The following is a 17,908-nucleotide window of genomic DNA, read 5'->3' as shown; positions in this document are numbered from 1 at the left end:
GAGAGCCTCACGATGAACCACTCTTCACGCTGGAGCCGTGGGCTTCCCAGTTTGCCTCCGTAGCAGAACCAGAGGAGGCCCTGGTCCCCAGGAGGTGGCTGCCCAAGCCTGAGGCTGCTGCCTCAGTCAAAGGGGCTGGAGCTGAGACCCCCAGGCTGCCCTGGGGTGGCAGCGAGGAGCCCAACCTCCGCCTGAACCCGCTTTCAAGGAAGGGAAGACTTAGTTGAGCTCCTGGTGCCCCAGCCATTCACCCTGCAGCACCTTTGTTCACACCACAAACACCCACGGAGGAAGCCGAGTTCCGACAACCCACCCCCCATAGCCCCATTTTTCCGCAGAGGAAGGGACACTGGGGCTGGTTAGGAACTTGCTGGAGAAAGTGGGATGTGCCAGGCTGCTCTCAGGCCCAGCCTCCCAGCATGGTTCCAGACACAAGGCCCTGGCCCGGCCCTGGGCGGCTACTCCCGGCCGGGGTTCTCCCCTCGCCTAGCACTTCCTCTGCGCTTCCTCAGCGTCTTCCTCGTCCCTGTGGCTCCCCTCCCTGGCTCCGGGGGTCTGCCGCTGCAGCTGGCCTCCCCTTTATCTTGTCTCCCCGTTTCCAGGGCTATCAGTCATTATCTAGTGTGATCCACCCTGGCCGGGGCACAGGAAGCCGGCCTGCAACGCTTCTCTTTATTCTCCATTCTTTTCCTTCTCCAGAGACAAAAGCAAAAACAGCCTGTTAACAGATCCGCCATTTCCCTTGGCTCCTTGACTCCCATTTCCCACTCTCATTTTTTTTTCACAGGCTCCAGTGTTCCACGGTCAGGCTGTCCTCTGGAGCCACTGCCGCCCGGGCCTGAGGGCCCAGGCCTGCCACTTCCTCCTGGCCTGTCTGCCCAGGAGTCAGCACCGGCACCAACAGGCCCAAGGCTGTCTCCTTGGCCAAGCCGAAGCCGCCGGCTCCCTCTTATCCTCTGCGAGATCAGCCCAGCCAGTTGGAAGGGGCCGGCAAGCCGTCTGGCTGTCTGAGCCAGGACGGTTGGCGGGTGCTCTGGCCTTCCTCATTAGCGGGGTCTCCACTGCCCTTCCTCTCGCGGGCCAGGCTGTGGCTCCGATTATAGCTACTGGAGGGTTTTTTGGTCAAAGAGCATCATGCTTCTATTTATTATTTCACCATTCACTCAGATGTTCCCTGAGCACTTCCTATGCTGCTGCTGGAGCCCAGGGATCAGCCAAATATGACCTCTGGCCCCAGACAGCAGATCCTCTGTGGAGAGTGAGGAGGTTGCTGGGCTGAATCAAAGCAGCTTTTATGCACAGTGGAAGTTGCTACGTGCAAAGAGATGGGGGGAACCAAGTGCTCTGAGGTGCAGAGGAGGCGGAGACCATGTCAACAAGGAGAGCTTGCGGTTCTCAGCCCTTCTCCCTGCCAGGCGCTGGGCTGAGCACTTCACATTGCTGTCTCATGGAATCCTAGAGGTAAGCCATGGGATAGACACAATGATCATTAGCCCCATTTACAGATGAAGAGACTGAAGCTTAGAGTTAAGTGATCGACAGTGACTACAATGCCTGGAATCATAGCCAGAGGCCCACGTGCCTTGAAGCCCCATTTCAAATGTTGCCCTCCTAGTATCTCCACCCACTCCCCCAGTCCCTGGGGCTGCAGAGCACGCTGGACAGAGCTGGGGACCGGGTGGTGGGCGGGTCTCTGGCTCAAGGTACTTTGTCATATTGCATCTGGGTTTTCCTGTCTCCTAGGTTTGTTGTGGGTTTTAAAGGAACAAGGCCTCCAGTGTGCTCAGCACAGTGACTGGCACAGAATACATGCTCCGTAAACTTTAGCCATAGTTATTTTTGTAGTGATTGTCACTACTACAGGAAGGTTATCGGGAGGTGCTTTGCAGAAGAGTGGCATAGGAAGCTGATGGTCTGGGCTGATGCGTCTCTTGCATCAATTTTCGCTTTCCTCGTGCATGCATCCTCTCAGGCTGGAGGCACCAAGCTGTGCACAGCCCAGAGTGTGCTCTGCCATTTCTGTCTCAGGGTCAGCCCGAGTTCTCCCCAGTACTCACAATCTGTTCATTTCAAAATCATCTGGGCCCTTAAGAAGTCTAAGAGTCCCTTCTTTTGTGATTATCCAACTTTATTTTTTTAATTAAAATTGTAATAAAATATACAGAACCTAGTTACAAGTTACCATTGTAACCATTTTTAAGTGTTCAGTTGAGTGGCATTAAGAATATCAACACTGCTATGCAACCATCACCACCATCCATCTCCAGAACTTTTTTCAATATCCTCGACTAAAACTCTGCATCCATTAAACATGAAGTCCCATTTCTCTTCCCCTGCAGCCCCTGGCAACCCCCATTCTACTTTCCGTCTCTATGTATTTGACTCCTCTGGGTGCACCATATAAACAGAATCATACAGTGTTTGTCTTTTTGTGACTGGCTTATTTCACTTAGCATGATGTCCTCAAGGTTCACCCGTGTTGTCACATGTGTCAGAACTTCCTTGTTTTTGAGGCTGAATAATAATCCACTTGATGGATGGACCACATTTGGTTTATCCTCCATCTGTCGATGGCCACCTGGGTTGCTTCCGCCTTTTGGCTATTGAGAATAATGCATATATGTGTATATATATGTATATATGTACATATATATACACACACACCAAATGTACTCAATATATCTACTTCAACATCCACAACTATAATTGGTGGATCAAATGGCAATATTATGTTTAATTTTTTAATTTTTCTTTTTTCACTGATACATAATATATGTACATATTTGTGGGGTACATGTGATATTTTGTTACATGCATAGAAGGTGAAACAATCAATTCAGGGTATTTAGGCTATCCATCACCTTCAGTATTTATCATTTCTGTGCATTGGGAACATTTCAAGTCCTCTCTTTTAGCTATTTTAGAATATACAATACATTGTTTTAACTGTAGTTATCCTACTCTGCTATCAACATTAGATCTTATTTCTTATTTCTAACTGAATGTTTGTACCCATTAACCAGCCTCTCTTTATCACCCCCTTCCAACATGCCCTTCCCAGCCTCTCTACCTCCATGAGGTCAACATTTTTATCTCCCATATATGAGTGAGATCCTGCAATATTTGTCTTTCTCTGCCTGGCTTATCTCACTTAATATAATGACCCCCAGTTCCATTCATGTTGCTGCAGATGACATGATTTCATTCTTCTAATGATCATGTAATATTCATATATATATATATATATATATATATATATGAAACATTTTCTTCATCCATTCATCTGTTGGTGGACACTTGGGTTGACTCCATATGTTTGCTATTCTGACTAGTGCTACAAGAAACACGGGAGTGCAGGTCTTTTATACGAATACTAATTTCCTTTCATTTGAATAAAAACCCAGTAGAGGGACTGCTGGATCATATGGTAGTTCTATTTTTAGTTTTTTGAAAACTCTCCATACTGTTTTCCATAGGGGCTGTACTAATTTACATTCCCACCAACAGTGTATAAGAGTTCCTTTTCTCCACATCTTCTCCAGCATCTGTTATTTTGTCTTTTTAGTAATAGCTATTCTAACTGAGATAAGATGATATTTCATTGTGGTTTTGATTGGCATTTCCCTGATGATTAGTGATGTTGAGCATTTTTTCATATACCTGTTGACCATTTGTTTGTCTTCTTTTGAGAAATGGCTATTCAAGTCCTTTGGTCATTTTTAATGGGATAATTTGTTTTTTTTGTTTGTTTTTTTTTTTTTTTTTTTTTTTTTTTTTTTTTTTTTTTACTGTTGAGTTGTTTAAGTTCCTTATATATTTTGGATATTAGTCCCTTATTGAATGAAGAGTTTGCAAATATTTTCTCTTTACTCTGTTGATTGTTTGCTTTGCTGTGCAGAAAGGTTTTAGTTTAATATAGTCTCATTTGTCTATTTTGGTCTTTGTTGCCTATGCTTTTGAGGTCTTAGTCAGAAAATCTTTGCTTAGACCAATGTCCTGAAGTGTTTCCCCTGTGTTTTCTTCTACTTTTATACTTTTGGGTCTTACTTTTAAATCTTTAATCCATCTTCAGTTGCTTTAAGATATAGGGCTTCAGTTTCATTCTTCTGTGTATGGATGTCCCATTTTCCCAGTACCATTTATTGGAGAAAGTGTCCTTTCCCTGATGTATGTTCTTGGTGCTTTAGTCAAAAATCAGTTGGCTATAAATAAGTGGATTTATTTCTGGGTTCTCTATTATGTTCCATTTGTCTATGTGTTTGTTTTTACATCAATACCATGCTGTTTTGATTACTATATCCTTGTAATGTTTTTTGAAGTCAGATGGTGTGATGCCTCTAGCTTTGTTCTTTTTGCTCAGGATTGCCTTGGCTATTTGCACTCTTTTTTGGTGCCATATGAATTTCAGGGTTTCTTTTCCATTACTGTGAAAAATCATATTGGTATTTTGATAGGGATTGCACTGAATCTGTAGATTGCTTTGGGTAGTATGGCAATTGTAACAATCTTAATTCTTCTGATCCATGAGCATGGGATGTCTTTCCATTTGCTTGTATCCTCTTTGATTTCTTTCACCAGTGTTTTGTAGTTTTCCTTGTAGAGGCCTTTCACTTCTTTGGTTAAGTTTATTCCTAGGCTTTTCCTTTTTGGTAGCTATTGTAAATGGAATTGCCTTCTTGATTTCTTTTTCAGAGTGTTTGCTGTTGGCATATAAAAATACTACTGATTTTTGTGTGTTGACTTTATATCCTGCAATTTTACTGAATTTATTTAACAGCTCTAACAAGATTTTGGTAGTCTTTTAGTGTTTCTAGATATAAGATCTAGATATGAGATATAAGATATAAGATTTTTCTAGATATAAGATATAAAATTTTTTTGATGAACTATTTCATAGCAGTTTTTTGTTTCACTGTAGTTGTATCATTTCACAGTCCTATCAACAGTGCACAAGGTTCCAGTTTCTCTCCACATCCTTGCCAGCACTTGTTATTTTCTGTTTTTCTTGAAAACAACCATCCAGATGTGTGTGAAGTGGGATCCAGCTGCATTTTAATACTTCTACTGATGAAGGTCTCACAGCCTCAGAAAACCATTTATTATTTATGGGACACAAATCTGATTGTTAGAAAGTTCTTATACTGAGTTGAAATCATTGTGTATCCTTTAATTACAATCCTGGCCTGGCCCTGGGAATCAGCCCATCTAAATCTGTTTCCTCTTCCTCGGGATATCCCTTCAGCAGGTTGGAGCATCCACTGCCCACGCAGTCAGTGTACAGACCCTGCTTGCTGGTCCCCTCAGTGCCTGCTGGCCCCACCCTCATCCTGCAGGACACTAGCCACAGGGTCTGGCACATCCATGCTGACTGCCTGCAGCTCCAGTCTCTGAGTGGGCACAGACGCCAACAAGAAAGGGGGGTACCACTCCTTTTCTCAGAGAGGGTGAGTTATTGGAGGGAAACTCTGGCTCTCTGAGGAGTTAAATCATCCCTTGACTCAGACAAGAGCCCTTTGCTCCATGGGAGAGCATTACTCATCCCGGCACCCCCGGGACCAGGCTCTGTGTCAGGGGAAAGCACGGCTCCCATTATCCTCGCTCAGAAACTCATAAATCATCCTTATTAGAATTTCAGCTCTTCAAATAGACATGAAACAGCTGGCCAAAACTGGGTCTCTTGAGTGCTTCTGGGGAGCAGGAGGGGATGCCTCAGGGGATCAGGGGAGCTGGCCCTTAATCCCCAGATGCCAGGACAACTCTCACAATGCTGGTCCACGTGAGACAGAAGGACTGAAGGTCCAGTGTCCCCAGGACTCAAATGACCATGGAAGGGGAACTAGGAGAGCCCAAATGTGGCTGTGGCTGCCATGCTGTGTTTATGGTGGCTGCCTTTCCTCTGGACCAGTGCTTGGCCACCGCCTGAGCTTAATATTTCATTAACAAATGTTGTTGCAAACCTCTGCCCTGAAGTCATGTGGTTCTCTCTCTGTTCCTCACCTTCATCTGTAAAAGGAAAGAATTAGACTGGACAGTCACTAGAGCTGCTTCCAGCTCTACCATTCCGTGACTTCTCCTCTTGCAGAAGTGCAAAAGCTCCATGTGGATTGACCACAGTTGAAGTTCCAGCTGGTGCTGAGGTTCATTTGACCATTTTAATTGCAGCAGTAGGGACCAATATTGACCACACTGGAATTTCTATAAACAGTAAAGATAGCACCAGATTTATAAACAGTTTAAGGAATCAACCTGCTATGTTTTATAATAGAGGCACAGCCAGATTCATGGATAGATAAGAGCCTTTCTCCGACAGTGCGAGGGCACGTGCTTAGTGTCTGGGTAGGAGGATGCTGAACTTCTGATGGGAGATGGAGCTAGCTGTCATGCTGACACCATTGCAGGAAGGTTGAAAACAATGCTGCCCCCAGCACGTCTTATCCATGTGCGAGGTGGTTTAGCTGGTTTGGTTATGGATGAGTATTTAAGACCTCTAGATTACATTCTTACAGCTGCAGATTGACCTCACCACAAATACTGGTTTGCTGGTCCCTAACTGGGAGCTGTAGGCCCCTTAATTTCCTAAGGGGTGATAATAGCACAAATCCATTTCAACCACTTGATCAATAGTGTCTACCAATGGGCCTGGGAATGTGAGATGATAGAAGGGAAAACTACAAAATTAGGAGCCAGAATGCTTGCATGCTCACCCTAGCAGTACGCCTCACCAGCTAGGTGACCTGGCAAACACAGTGATAGACATGCTGTCCTTCTCTGCCCAGCACCTGCCATGAGATCCTGGATCACTCATCACATCCCAAGCTTGGCCAGCCATTGGTGTACCAGCCACTGTCTCAGGGGGTAGAGTCAATGATTAGCCAACAGGACCATTAGTGCCCTTCCCTGGGATGAATGATATAGGCTGTTGGCAGCGGGAAGTTCCTACTGGGATTGTGAAAATGACAATAGGAGTCTAGAACTGTCATTAATTTCTTTCTTCTCTGTATGGAGAAAGCTTGCCAGCCACAGAAGGCAATGAGGTCAACAGCCAAAGGGAGTGAGAGCCAGGAAATGAGTTGATGAGACAGAACAAGCTCTGGAAACCTCCTTTGAGTCTCAGTATCACCCAAGGTCCCAAATATTTCACTGTTACTTATCCTGGTCTGAATTGGGCTGTGTCCCTTGAAACTAAAGGAGATGTGATGCAAAAGCCCACTTCGCTACTAAGGCCTCGTAAAATATAGGCAATGATATAGGTGACTGCTGAGCTCTTCCAGTGCAGGGATTCTATGTTACCTATGAGAAGTGAGAAGTCATTGTTTAGCTCACTTAAAACACTTTCAATGAAACCCAAAACCCAGGCTTTTTATTCCCCTTAAAATCCTGATATTGAGTTCGATGGGAGGAAAGGTTGGGAGTTCACAGTCGAGTGCTTTCTATGTGCCAAGAACTGTAGACATGTTTTTTCATTTACTATTCACCATGGCTCTTTGAGGTATGTGTCAGCTCTCCATTTCGCAGATGAGAAAACTGAGGCTCTGTGAGGTTATGCAACTTGCCCAAGGCCATAGAGTTAGTGAGCACCGAGACAGTTTTTGAATCCAGATCTGGATTCTCTTCCTTATAGGGGATCAGGATTTTAGCCACAAATGATCCCCTCAGCATTGTTATGTTGGTAAGAGGTGGGCTTGCTGAAGAGTGCTCTGGGCTGATTCTTCTATGTAGCTTATGTTGTTTGACTAATCCTTACAATCATTGTGCAAGATATTATTATCTGCACTTTACAGGTGGCAAGAGCAGAGGCTTAAAGAACCAAAATAACTTGCTCTGCTGTGAAATGATTTCAAAGTCCACATGCACTCTGATACCCCATGGAGTGCTGGCAGGGCCTGAAGGCATGGCATTCTTGATCAGCAGAAGACTTCCCAACCTAAGGCATAGCCGTGTCCAACCTCTGGAGGTGAACCCTTTCCGAAAGCCCGGCCTGGGGTGGCGTTTGCACCGCTGGAGCTGGGAGACCTGGAAGACAACTTTAGCCCCGCCTTTGGCCACTGCTCTCTCATGCCTCATGACATTGACAATGGTCAGTCATGTAAACATAACACCTTAAAAATGCCAAGAAAGGCAGTACTTTGGGAAATACGTCCAGAGAGTTGTAGCCTTTCTGTCCCTCACAGCCAAAGGGTTAGAACCACCATGACTGCACAAGGTCCTTGAAATCTTAGAGTGGCCTATGAAAGATGGATCCAAATGTCACGCTTGGGGTCTGTGGGCTAAAAACTCAGTTATCCAATGCCCCTCGGCAGAGCTTCCTGTGGAGCTATCCAAGGTCCTGCAACTGCTTTGACCTGTGCTCTGATTCATCTGTTGACTCCATTATTCTACCTTTGTCCTTGGCCTGCGGCCTTTCCTGACTTTAGTCCTCATCACACCTGGCCTGTCACATCACACTGTCCTCTTTCATTTACTTCCTAGGACCTGAGCTCACTCGATGCAGTCCACGATGACCTTGAATCTCACTCTTCAAGCTGGTCAAGGCTCACTCTTAGCTACCACTGTCCCTGCTGATAACCAGCTGACCCAATCCTCCAGCACTGCGTGCTCCACCCTCACCTCTCTCAGCCACCTGGCTTGGTGTGTGGTTGTTCCCTGGAATATGGTTGACTTTCAAGAGCCAACCAATTTATTGATTTTGTCCATTCTTCTTTCTTGCTTCCATGACTAGCCATTTATGAAATGTTTCTAAATGAGCTTAGAGCAGGGAGATATTCCTTTTCAATTAGGCCCATGTCCTGAGCTGGCCTGGCCTCCATCCCATCATGTCACATCTACCACATGTGTCTTGATACAGCAAGCAGGCTCCTTAAAAAGAACCGGCTAGAAAATGAGCTTCTTTTGAAATGTGCCACCTTGCTTCTTTTTTTCTTTTCTTTTTTTTTTTTTTCTTTAAAGACAGGGTCTCACTCTGTTGCCCAGGCTGGAGTGCAGTGGCACAATTATAGCTCAGTGCAGCCTTGAGCTCCCAAGCTCAAGCAATCCTCCCAACTCAGCCTCCTGAGTAGCTGGAACCACAGGTGCTTGCCACTATGTGTGGCTATTTTTAAAAATTTTCTTGCAGAGATAGGATCTCACTATGTTGCCCAGGCTGGTTTTGAACTCCTGGGCTCAAGCAATTCTCCTGCCTTGGCCTCCTAAAGTGCTGGCATAAGCCACTGCACCCAGCCTGAAATGCACCACCTTGCTTTCTGATGAGAGCCAGGATCATGGTGTTCCAGTCTCAGCATTGCCCCTGACCAGCCATGTGACCTCAAGCAAGTCATCTAAGCCATGGATCCTTTTATACCACAGTCATTTATTTGCCCTCTCATAAATATTTACTGACTATGTTTCATGCATCAAGCTCTCTGCTGGTGCTGAGGATGCTACAAGAAGATATGGTCTGTATCTCCAAATAACTCAGTTTAATCCAGGAGTGCAATATGTGTACGGTAAAAATAAAAGTAACATGGCAAATTATTACAACAAGAACAAACTGTCAAGACTACACAGAGAACAGAACAATCAGTTCCCTCTGCCTAGAAGGCCTTCTCCCTCAGCCCATGTGTGACTTGCTCTCCCATGTCCATAGTTCTTCCGTCAAATGTCACGTCACCAGAGAGGCTTTCCCTGACCACCCTATTTGAAATCGCAACCTCACCTCCATCCTGGCACCCCAAGTTGTTCTCTTCTTGCTTTGTTTTTCTCCAAAGCATTTAGTACCACCTGACAAGGAGGGGTACTCTCATCCGTGAAGCAGAGGACTGTGCTAATGATTCCTGCATTGGTTTGGGTGGTAGCCCCCAGGAAGATATGTCCATATCCTAAGCCCCAGAACCTATGAATGTCACCTCGTTTGGAAAAAGGGCCTTTGCAGATGTAATTAAGTGAAGGATCTTGAGACAAGATCATTCTGGTCTTCCCAGGTGGACTTTAAATCCAATGTCAAGTATCTTTAAAACAGACTGAAGAGAAGCAGATGTGGACACAGAGTTCTCGAGAAGCCATGTGAAGACGGAGGCATAGGTTGGAGTGAGGCAGCCACAGGCCAAGAAACATCTGGAACCACCAGAAGCTGGAAAAGGCAGGGAAGGAGGCTTTAGCCAGTCTTCTCCCAAGGTGTCAGAAGGCCTCGAGGCCCTTGTTTTGACACTCAGGCCTCCAGAATGTAAGAGAGTAAATGTCTGTTGTTTTGAGCCATCAGGTTTGTGATCATTTGTTATGACGGCCACAGGAAGCAAATAAAATCTCTCAGTCATCTCTGCAGTTGTCTTCCAATCAAACAGGCTGAAACCTCAATGATGAGTTAGGACTGGGAATAATCTTCAGCAACGCCAACCTTTTCAGTGATTCACTAGCTGGATTTGTGGACAGACACACAACTTGGGAAGGAAAACAGGACGCTGAGCGCAGCCAGTCATGTCACATCAGCCACACTAGAGCAGGACTAGAACAGCTTCCTTACTGTTCCCAGGATGAAGAGAAAGGCCTGAGATCATCCGGTCCCCGTGGAGACACTGACACCCACCAGCCTTGCCTACAAAATAAAAAAGAGAAAAAAAATTAGACTTCCAGCATGGTTTGTACTAGGGAAAATTGGGGGAAAAACCCGAAATATCTGTATACAAATAGTTACATAATCATACTGTATCCTTTATTTTATTTCTATTTGAGATAGAGTTTCACTCTGTCACCCAGGCTAGAGTGCAGTGGTGCAATCAGAGCTCACTGCAACCTCGACCACCCAGGCTTAGGTCATCCTCCCACCTCAGTCTCCTGAGTAGCTGGCCTGTGCCACCATGCCCGGCTTTTTTTTTTTTTTTTTTTTTTTTTTTTTTTTTTTTTAAATAGAGACAAGGTTTCACCATATTCTGCAGGCTGGTCTCAAACTTCTGGGCTCAAGCAACCTTCCTGCCTTGGCCTCCCAAAGTGCTGGGATTACAGGTGTGCACCACCATGCCTGGCTAATTTTTTGTATTTTTAGTAGAGATGGGGTTTCACCGTGTTAGCCAGGACGTTCTCGATCTCCTGACCTCATGATCCACCCGCCTCAGCCTTCCAAAGTGCTGGGATTACAGGTGTGAGCCACTGTGCCTGGCTAATTTTTTGTATTTTTAGTAGAGACGGGGTTTCACCGTGTTAGTCAGGATGTTCTCGACTTCCTGACCTCGTGATCCGCCTGCCTCGGCCTCCCAAAGTGCTGGGATTACAGGTATGAGCCACTGTTCCCGGCCAGTATTCCTACTTCAGAAACTCTATGTAAAATGCACCCGTACATGCATATTCATACATTGAAAAAAACCTCTAAGGAAGCTTTTTCAGAGCAAAAGAAACTATCAACAGAGTAAACATACCACGTACAGAATAGAAGAAAATATTTGCAAGTTATGTGTCCAACAAAGATCAATATCCAACATCTATAAAGAACTTAAACAATTCAACAAGCAAAAAACAAATAATTACATTAAAAAGTGGGCAAGAGACGTGAACACTTCTCCAAGGAAGATATATGAGTAGCCAAGAAACATGAAAAAAATGTTCAACATAACGAATCATCAGAGAAATGCAAATCAAAACCACACTGAGATGCCATTCACACCAATCAGAATGGCTATTATTAAAAAGTCAAAAATCAACAAATGCTGGTGAGGCTCTGGAGAAAAGGGAACGCTTCTACATGATTCATGGGAATGTAAATTAGTTCAATAGCAAAGACATGGAATCAACCTAGGTGCTTATGGTTAGGAAAATGTGGACTGGATAAAGAAAATGTGGCAAATATACAACTGGAATACTATGCAGCCGTAAAAAAGCAAAATCGTGTCCTTTGCAGCAAAATGGATACAGCTGGAGGCCATTATGTTAAGTGTATTAATGCAGGAACAGAAAATCAAATACCACATGTTCTCACTTATAAGTGGGATCTAAACCTTGGGCACTCATGAACACAAAGATGACAGCAATAGACATAGGGGACTATAAGAAGGGGGATGCCAGGCGCGGTGGCTCAAGCCTGTAATCCCAGCACTTTGGGAGGCCGAGACAGGCGGATCACGAGGTCGGGAGATCGAGACCATCCTGGCTAACACGGTGAAACCCCGTCTCTACTAAAAAAAATACAAAAAACTAGCTGGGCGAGGTAGTGAGCGCCTGTAGTCCCAGCTACTCGGGAGGCTGAGGCAGGAGAATGGCGTAAACCCAGGAGGCGGAGCTTGCAGTGAGCAGAGATCCGGCCACCGCACTCCAGCCTGGGTGACAGAGCGCGACTCCGTCTCAAAAAAAAAAAAAAAAAAAAGAAGGGGGAGAAAAAGAGGGGAACAAGGGTTAAAAAATTAACTATTGGGTACTATGCTCACCACCCGGGTGACAGGATCAATCATACCCTAAACCCCAGCATCATGCACTATAACCTTGTAACAAATCTGCACACGTACTCCTGGAATCTAAAATGAAAGTTGGAATTATGTTTTTAAAAAATTGAGGTTTTTAAGAAGCCATCTAAAATGAACTTAAGCTACAAAAACAAAAAGAAAGAAAGAAAAAGGAAGGAAGGAAGGAAGGAAAAGAAAGAGAGAGAAAGAAAGAAAGAAAGAAAGAAAGAAAGAAAGAAAGAAAGAAAGAAAGAAAGAAAGAAAGAAAGAAAGAAAGAAAGAAAGAAAGAAAGAAAGGGAGAGAAGGAAGGAAAGAAAAAATGAAAGAGAGAGAAAGAAAGAAAGAAAGGAAAGAAAGAAAGAAAAGGAAAGAAGGAAAGAAAAAATGAAAGAGAGAAAGAAAGAAAGAAAGAGAAAGAAAGAGAAAGAAAGAAAGAAAGAAAGAAAGAAAGAAAGAAAGAAAGAAAGAAAGAAAGAAAGGAAAGAAAGGAAGGAAAGAAAGAAAGAAAAGGAAAGAAGGAAAGAAAAAATGAAAGAGAGAAAGAAAGAGAGAGAAAGAAAGAAAGAAAAGAAAGGAAGGAAGGAAGAAAGAAAGGAAGGAAGAAAGAAGGAAAGAAAAGAAAGAAAGAAAGAAAAAGAAAGAAAGAAAGAAAGAAAGGAAGGAAGGAAGGAAGGAAGGAAGGAAGGAAGGAAGGAGAAAGAAGAAAAAGGTCTCCAAGGACATGCTCAGCTGAGGGCATAAGTTATTTCTGGGGAGGAGATGGGGACTATAAAGTGGTCAAAGTGAGTTTTTACTTCATCTGCTACTTATTTTATTTTATTATTATTATGTTTACAATGACTTGAGCCATTATTTTTTGTTTAAATGAAAAAAAAATTAGAAGAGTTGGGGTGTGGCAGCTCACACCTATAATCCCAGCACTTTGGGAGGCTGAGGCAGAAGGATTACCTGGGGCCAGGAGTTCGAGACCAGCCTGGGCAACATAGCAAGACCCCGTCTCTACAAAAAAATTTTTTAAAAATTAACTGGGTGTGGTGGCATATGCCTGTGGTCTCAGCTGCTCAGAAGCCTGAGGCTCACTTGAGCCTGGGAGGTTGAGATTACAGTGAGCTGTGATCGTGCCATTGACCTGTAGCTTGGACAACAGGGTAAGACTCTGTCTCAAAAAAAAAAAAAAAAAGGAAGAAATAAATTCAGGCAAGAGTGTGACGCCATGATTGCCGTGGCCTCGTGCCCAGCTGGGGTGGTGTGGAGGAGGCAGGAGCTGCTTTTTGCTGATGCTCCAGGCTCATAGATGTGGCTTCTGCTGCTTTGTACGCAAAACCTGCAGATGAACAGAGTCTGGGAACCTAGTGTTCCAAACAGAAAGTGCTGTCCTGGCCGAGCAAAGCAAGGAGACAGTGTCCCTTTATCACCACTCTTGCAGGCAACCTGGGAGCTGACCCCTTTGCAGCCTGGAGGCAGGAACTGCTGTGATAGTCCTTTAGCCTATGAGGAACAGCCCCCACCCACCCTCCCTTCCAAGGCCATGAGGTTCAGAGTGGAAGAGTCCAGTCCCGCCTGGATGGGGTACAGTGCTGCCCACAGCAGAGAGCCTGAGAGAGACTGCAGCTGAGTGTGTACTGACCCTGGGCCTCTGGGCTCAAGGGAGGCAGCCTCTCACCCTTCAAGGAACAGGGGCTCAGACAGTCTGAGAACACAGGACACCTGGGGCCAGAGACGGGCTATTGGGAAGGACTGGGACTATCACATGGGTGAATTCTAAAATTGCGTGTGTGTGTGTGTGTGTGTGTGTATGTATATGCACACAAGTAAATCAGTATTTTTTAGTGCAAAGGATAAAGTGAACTGAGAATATCATAAACACAGGCTCTTTAGGGCTGCTTCAGTGAACAGTGAATAGTCTCATTTGTAACCAGCATGAGTTGTTGATTCACCAAATGATACAAGGCTGAAAACTAATGTGCTTTTCTCCAAAAATCCTCCAACTGTTCCCCCATTCCTACTTCTATAATAGGTACATTTCTTAGCAAATGCCGTGTCCTGGAATTCAAAAATCGGGCTAGAATAGTTACAGCCAAAAGGAGCCTCAAGAGGCTTGATGAGAACACTTACTGCAGGGTCATGGAAGGAAAAAGGCATTAGGTGAAAACTAAGAATCTGAATAAAATACGGACTTTCATTTGTAGTAATGTATCAATAATAGTATTGGTGCATTAATCTGACAAGTGCAACATACTAATGTAAGGTGTTAACAATGATGGAAACTGCGTGGAGGAATATGGGATCTCTCTGTGCTATCTATGCAGCTTTTCTGTAAATCTAAATCTATACTAAAATATAAAGTGTATTAAAACAATCCAGCCAGCCATGGTGGCTCCCGCATGTAATCCCAGCATTTTGGGAGGCCAAGGTGGGAGGATTGCTTGAGCCCAGGAATTTCAGACCAGCTGGGTAACACGGAACCTTGTCTCTACAAAAAAATACAAAAATTAGCTGAGTGTGGTGGTGTGCACCTGTAGTCCCAGCTACTCAGGAGGCTGAGGTGGGAGGATTGCATGAGCCCAGGAGGCCGAGGCTGTGGTGAGCCATGATCACACCACTGCACTCTGTCCTGGATGACAGAGTGAGACCCTATCTCAAAACAAACAAACAAACAAAACAATTGTGCCCGGCCTGGTTTGATGGATGCTTGTGCCAAATAAGGGTTACAGGTGGGAGGTGGGAGGTTGAATGAAAAAATCAGAAGGCTTGTGACGGCTTTATCTGAAGTCACCTCTGGGAGTGCTTTGCCATAAACATTCTTCTTTCCCTGTTGTCTCAGCTGACCCTTATGCCAACTGCCTGAGATATTATTACCCCGTTTTACAGATGGAGAAACCAAGTTTGGAGCGTGCTGTCGTTTGAATGTGTCCCTTCCAAAATTCATGCTGAAAATTAATCCCCATGGTGGCAGTATGAAGGGGTGAGGGCCTCGGGAGGTGACGAGGCTGTGAGGGCTCCTCCCTCATGAATGGATTTGTGCCTCATCAAGGGGCAGTCAGGGGCCAGCTGAGGCCTTTCCCACTCCTGCCAGATGAGCAGGTGCCAGGTAAGCTCACAGCAGGAAAGCGCCATCATGGAAGCAGAGAGCAGCCCTGTCTAGACACCAGTGTCGGTCCCTTCATCTCAGACTTCTGGCCTCCAGAACTGTGAGGAATCCATTTCTCTTCCTTATAAATTACCCAATCTATGGTATTTTGTTGCAGTAGCACAAGCAGAGGGAGCAGTTCTGAGCCTCCCACCACCCATTCCAGCCACACAGCTGTGCCTCTTCACAGGCAGACTCTGCGCCCACAGCTCACTTTGCCCCGTGATCCTTCCCCCTTCTCTGCTTGGCTGGTGGGCCAAACCTTTCCATGCCTTTAAAATTTGCTCCTATTTCACCTCCTTGGAGGAGAATTCCTTGACAGTCCCTCCTAATTCACCAGGCCATGCTCTGTATGTCTTCTGAGCCCCGTGCAAATGAATTCTCTCCTCCAGCTTTTCAGATTCTGTATTCAAGCATGCCCTCCTCCAGGGGTTCCTCTTTGAATCCACACTATCCAGCCTAATGCCTGGAGGATGGTGCCTGGGAGATTTGCATTTCTTGAATTGAAGCTGGCATGAAACCTGCATTAATCAGCTCCGGCTGCCATGACAAAGTCCCACAGACCAGGTGCTTCAACACCAGCCATTCATCCTCTCACTGTTCTGAAGGCTAGAAGTCCAAGATCAAGGTGCCAGCAGGGTTGGTTTCTCCTGAGGCCTCTGTCCTGGGTTTGTGGATGGCCACATTCTTGCTGTGTCCTCACATGCTCATCCCTCTGTGTGTCTGTGGCCTAATCACCTTTTCTTTTATTATTATTACTATTTTTGAGACAGAGTCTTGCTGTGTCACCCAGGCTGGAGTGTAGTGGCTTAATCTCAGCTCACTGCAACCTCCAACTCCCAGGTTCAAGCGATTCTCCTACCTCAGCCTCCTGAGTAGGTGAGACCACAGGCATGAATTTGGGCCCACCCACATGACCTCATTTTACTTTAATTACTCCCACAGACCAAGTACAGTCACATTCTGAGGTCAGGGGCTTAGGGCTTCAGTATGTGAATTTTGAGGGACACAATTCATTCCTTAACAGAGCCCAGGCAGATCATGCTGACTATAAAGCTCAGGTCAGGGTATGAGGAGGGGCTGGGGGTGGAGAATGTCCCCACGGCTCCACCATTGAAAAGGTGAAGGTGAAATGCAGGCAGCTTCCTGGGCACATCCAGGCTGGAGCCTCGAGGGTGTTGCTGTCTTCCAAGACAAAGGATGTGAGAGTGACTTGTGTTTGGAAACGGATCTGAGGTCCTGAGATGAAAGAGCCATGGAAGAGGTTTTTATTTATCACCACTAATAATGACTGCAGCCAGAAGAGGATTCTGGGGCCTCTGGTCTGTGCTTGTGTTTTCTGACCTTGACCCCTGACTATTGCGAGCTCAGGGTCTCCGAGCCCTGCTCCCATTGCTCCCGCCCTGGTGCTTCCGCCGGGTCCAGCCCACACAGCGAGCAACATCTTCAAGGCCTTGGGATCCAGGGCAGGGGGAGGCCCCGGGATGGAATTTCAGACTAAACTTGCACCACAAGCTACCTTCTCAAGGGCACGGAGATGTCTCAGGCAGCAGCTGCAGCTGCCAGGGAGTATCAGAAAGTTCTAGTTTGTTGTGCATTGGAGGAGATGGTCCTGAGAAACAGCCCACTCTGGGAAGGGGCCCTTTTCCCGAGAGCCCAACTGTCTAGGAAAGGCACAAGGACACTTGCAGGACCGAGGCAGCCAGCAGTATTTCATAGCTGCTGGTTTTGTGCCATCAACCTTGCTACTTTGGGAATAGGGTTTGTTTTGTCAGGCAGTGGCCATTTATCAAGCATGTGGCAAATACCATCTGCATAGTGCTGTAAAGTCTACAGGGTCGCCCCTCACACCACTGCATCTGATCTGCACGGTGGGAAAGAGTGGGGAAGATGCTGTTGTTCACATGCCCATCTTGCCAATGAAGGAACTGAGCTTAGCAAGGTGGGATGACTTGCTCAGCCCAAGGTGGCAGGACAAGCCCTCTGGCATCTGAGAACTCAGCTAGTCCCCTGGCAGCCTTGAAATGGAAGGTCTGGAGCTTTTCATTTCTCAGGTGAAGCTGGTGGTCAGACGTTACATGAGTGCCCAACATCACATAGCTGTTTGGAGGCAGAGTTGACTTCAACTAACTCTCCTGACATCAGATCTGGGGTACTTCTTCCTCCATCATGCCACCATACCTGAGACGGGGGTGTGGGTAGGTTTGGGACCACGCCTTGCCCTCAGCGTGCTTCCAATCTAGCTGTTTGAAGGGCTGGTGGGCAAGCAGGGTGGGGAGTACAGGTGGAGACCTATACACGGGCTTGAGGATGGGGTGGCCCCCCCCCCGGGTGGGGTCACCGCCCCCTGCCCAGGGTGCCACGGCTCCTCAATGA

Source organism: Macaca thibetana, chromosome 8, assembly GCF_024542745.1.
Source record: "Macaca thibetana thibetana isolate TM-01 chromosome 8, ASM2454274v1, whole genome shotgun sequence".
Classification (NCBI taxonomy): Eukaryota; Metazoa; Chordata; class Mammalia; order Primates; family Cercopithecidae; genus Macaca; species Macaca thibetana.
This window is presented reverse-complemented; position numbering follows the sequence as displayed.